The sequence below is a fragment of the Mastomys coucha genome, unplaced genomic scaffold, assembly GCF_008632895.1.
Source record: "Mastomys coucha isolate ucsf_1 unplaced genomic scaffold, UCSF_Mcou_1 pScaffold6, whole genome shotgun sequence".
NCBI lineage: Eukaryota > Metazoa > Chordata > Mammalia > Rodentia > Muridae > Mastomys > Mastomys coucha.
In genome coordinates this window covers 4,406,902-4,411,288 of record NW_022196912.1, presented here as the reverse complement: position 1 = coordinate 4,411,288, position 4,387 = coordinate 4,406,902, and the positions used below count along the sequence as shown (strand labels likewise).

The 4,387-nt window shown below is 39.9% G+C and overlaps 1 protein-coding gene across 2 annotated transcripts in view; it reads left to right on the top strand.

The window, feature by feature from the left end:
- Nucleotides 1–4,387, top strand: part of Gtf2a1l (general transcription factor IIA subunit 1 like) — a 49,011-nt gene that overhangs the window by 42,606 nt on the left and 2,018 nt on the right. The window lies entirely within an intron of this gene.

Sequence of the window (4,387 nt, the reverse complement as noted above, 5' to 3'; positions counted from 1 at the left end):
AAAAAAAAAAAAAAAAAAAAAAATTCTGTAAAGGGTTTCTTTGTGTATATGTACATTGTGTGTACATTTTTGTGGGTGTACATGTGTGCATCAGTGTGCATGGAGGTCAGAGAGTAACCTCTGTTGTTATTTCTTAGGAACTGTATATCTTAATTTTAGAGACAAGGCTTTTTCATTGGTCTGGAGCTAAGCAAGTGTCTAGGCTGGCTGGCTGACCACTAGGTCCCAGTGATCCTGCCTGTGCTTGCCTTCCCCTGCACTGGGTTTACAAGTGTGCACCACTGTGCTTAGCTTCTTCTAATGTGGATCTGGGTCTCAAACTCAGATCCTCATTTGGACTGCAAGCACTTTTATCTACTGAGCCATCTCTACGGCCCAATTTTGTGACGTTTTGAGGGTGTATTTTGGGTCTTTCACTGTGCTGTATGGGATAGTGACACTTGAAAGTGATCATCTTCCCTTATCCCTGTCTCAGTGGTTCTGGGGATTGAACCTAGGTTGTAGCACATGCTAGGCAAGTGCTTTGTACAAAGGCATTAGGTCATACCCCTATCCCCCATTAGGCTATGCCCTCCAGCCTCTAAATGATAAACTCTGTCTTAAGGAGGTAACAGTCTTACTTAAACATAGTATTTGTAACAGAATAAAAAGATGGTGGGCAAGTCCGATGTGAGAACAGCGTGACAGGTAAAGCAAATGCTAGTGACACAGGAATCAAACTGTCAGCTATGTATGTGGCAGAGAGCGGGGCCTAAAGTAGCAAGGAACTACAAGGAGTTATTTGCTGTTGGAACTCCTCATGGACCTGCCATGTGTGATGCAGGCCTTTGAAATGGGGCTTCCTGAGATGTACTGCAGAAGTAGGGACAAGAGGCAGGCATTCAAAGTGCATATCCTGACACTGAGCAGAGAAATAAAGGGATGAGGGATGTGCACGGGAAAGTCTTACCAGCATTGTCCCACATGCCTGCTACTACCTGTCATGTGACATTCAGATCCTTGGCAACCTAGCATGCATGAAGTGAATGCTAATATCTTTGGTGTTTTTTAATCATAATTTTATATACATAAAGGAAACAGAAGATAATGTTTTAATTAGTATAAAAAGCCATTTCTCTACAAAATCACCTATTCTTTTTAACATGTTATATAGATAGAAAAAGATAATGGTCAAGTTTTGGTCTCCCTCTTCATTAAAATATAAACACTTCCAAGGCAGGAATTGTTTTTACATTCATAATACATTAAAGTCTACAGTCATCTCTCTATATCTGCAATTTCCTCTGTGGATTCAACCAAGTGGATCAAAAACATTTGGAAAATTACATGTTTATTGAACACATGCAGACTTATTTTTGGTCACTAGTTTTCAACAACTCAGTATTACCCTTAATTAGAAGCATTTGCATTGCATTGGCTGTTATGAAAAACCTAGACATTATGTAAAACTTTCAGGAGGATGAACATAGGTTGTATGTAACACATAAAACCATTTGTATAAGAGATTTGAGGCAAACTCTGCAGCCAGCTCCAAAACACACAGAGGAAATTCCACTCCCAGGCGCTCTAACACTCCCGGGATCAGAGGTGAGGACACAACATCTGTCCCAATACCTGGAGTAACTGGGACCAGCAGGACGAGGCACACAGGAACTCCACCAGCCCAGTGGCTCCAGTTGCTTCCGGTCCATCTGGGTCGGCCTGTGTCCTGAGAAGACCTTGTGCACAAGCTCTGCAGCCAGTCCCACAACACCCAGAGGAAGCTCCACTCCAAGGTGCTCTAACACGCCCAGGATCAGAGGTGAGGAGGACACAACATCTGTCCCAACACCTGGAGTAACTGGGACCAGCGGGACCAGGCACACAGGAACTCAGCCAGCCCAGTGGCTCGGGTTGCTTCTGGTCTGTCTGGGCTGGTGCCCTGAGCAGACCTTGGGTGCAAACTCCACAGCCAGTCCCAAAACACCCAGAGGAAGCTCCACTCCCAGCTGCTCTAACAAACCCAGGATCCCAAAATCCCAGAATCACAGGATCTCAGAGACAGCTTGACTCTGAGGAGTTCTGACACAACCAGGATCACAGGAAGGACAGGCTCCAGACAGATTTAGCAAGGGGAGGTAGCACTAGAGAAAACCAGATGGTGTGGGGAAAGTGTAAGAATATAAGCAACAGAAACCAAGGTTACTTGGCATCATCTTAACCAGTACTTCCACCATAGCAAATCCTGGACACACCATCACACTGGAAACACAAGATTCAGATATAAAATCACTTCTCATGGAGTTGATACAGGACCTTAAGAAAGACGTAAATAGCACCCTTAAAGAAATACAGGAGAACACAGGTAAACAGCTAGAAGCTCTTAAAGAGGAAACACAAAAATCCCTTAAAGAACTACAGGAAAACACAATCAAACAGGTGAAGGAAATGAGCAAAACCATCCAGAATCTAAAAATGGAAATAGAAACAATAAAGAAATCAGAAAGAGAGACAGCTCTGGAGATAGAAAACCTAGGAAAGAAATCAGGAGTCATAGATGCAAGCATCACCAACAGAATGCAACAGATAGAAGAGAGAATCTCAGGGGCAGAAGACACCATAGAAAACGTTGACAAGACAGTCAAAGAAAATGCAAAAAAGCAAAAAGCTCCTAACCCAAAACATCCAAGAAATCCAGGACATAATGAGAAGACCAAACCTAAGGATAATAGGTATAGAAGAGAGTGAAGCTTCCTAATGTCATGGGCCAGTAAATATCTTCAACAAAATTATAGAAGAAAACTTTCCTAACCTAAAGAAAGAGATGCCTATGAACATACAAGAAGCCTACAGAACTCTAAATAGACTGGACCAGAAAAGAAATTCCTCCCATCACAGAATAATAAAAACATCAAATGCACTAAACAAAGAAAGAATTTTAAAAGCAGTAAGGGAAAAAGGTCAAGTAACCTATAAAGGCAGGTTTATCAGAATTATAACAGACTTCTCATCAGAGCCTATGAAAGCTAGAAGATCCTGGGCAGATGTCATACAGACCTTAAGAGAACACAAATGCCAGCCCAGGCTACTATACCCAGCAAAATTCTCAATTACCATAGATGGAGAAAACAAGATATTCCATGACAAAACAAAATTTACACAATATCTTTCCACAAATCCAGCCCTACAAAGGATAATAGAAAACACCAACATAAGGAAAAAACTACACCCTAGAAGAAGCAACCTAATTCCACCTCTTACAACAAAAACAACAGGAAGTAACAATTACTTTTTCTTAATATTTTAGTATGAAAATTAATATTACCAACATATCCTAATTGATTGAAATCCAAAAATATGGGGAATTAGAAATTTGTTGACTGTCATCTAACGGTATCTCTAAGTTGATAATTGGAGAAATAGGTCCAATATTGTACAATCCATATACACTTTCAGCTTGTTTGTTCATGAGAGTGTCTTGCTATGTACAACATAACAATCTTGAAATCTTGCTTCTCCTATCACAGCTTTTCTATTAGTAGGATTGTTTATTTCATGTTTTTATACTATACTATGGTTTTCAGAACAGCTTACATATTTCAAAAGTATTTATATAAAAGAAACGTAGACAATCAAATTGGGAGGTGGCTTGTAAGAGAAAAACAAAGAATGAAACTGAATGCTTTGCTTGACGTTTGTATCAAGTTTGAAGAAGAGGACTTTATAAGTTACTCTTTCTCTGAGATGAATGCTTTTCCAAATTATCACAATTGATGAACCAGACTCTTACCCTCACCTAATGTCTGTGCCACCATCCAAGCAGAACTATTGTTCATTGAAACAGTTGGTGAATGACTTTATGGATAGACCATCTTAATACACACACCATTTCTTAAATGAATGTAACCTGTTCTCTGTGGGCTGAGAATAAAGTCACTCACTCTAGCCAAATAGCTTTGACCATAGCAGGAAGTCTGTATCCAAAAATCATGCCTACAATTCATTCCTTGGCTCAGCAGAACTGTCACCTCTCAGTTTGGCTATGATGGAAGTAAAATCCTTTAGTGATGTGAAGGTCATTGAAGTACAGCCTTATCACAATGAAATCCAATGTCTAAAAATTGTTCTTATTTTGGGCTTGTACTCACAGTAAGAACCAAGATTTTAAGCTCTATTAAATACAAAACAAACAAAAAGACTTTATATATTTATGTTCATTTAAGAAATATGAACATAAATGACAGTATGTCTGTCATCTGCTGACTTATTGCCCACCTTGTTCATTTAAGAAATATGAACATAAATATAAAAAGTGTTTTTGTTTGTTAAGTGGGGCAGTAGTGGTGCACACCTTTAATCCCAGCACTTGGGAGGCAAAGGCAGGCGGATTTCTGAGTTTGAGGCCAGC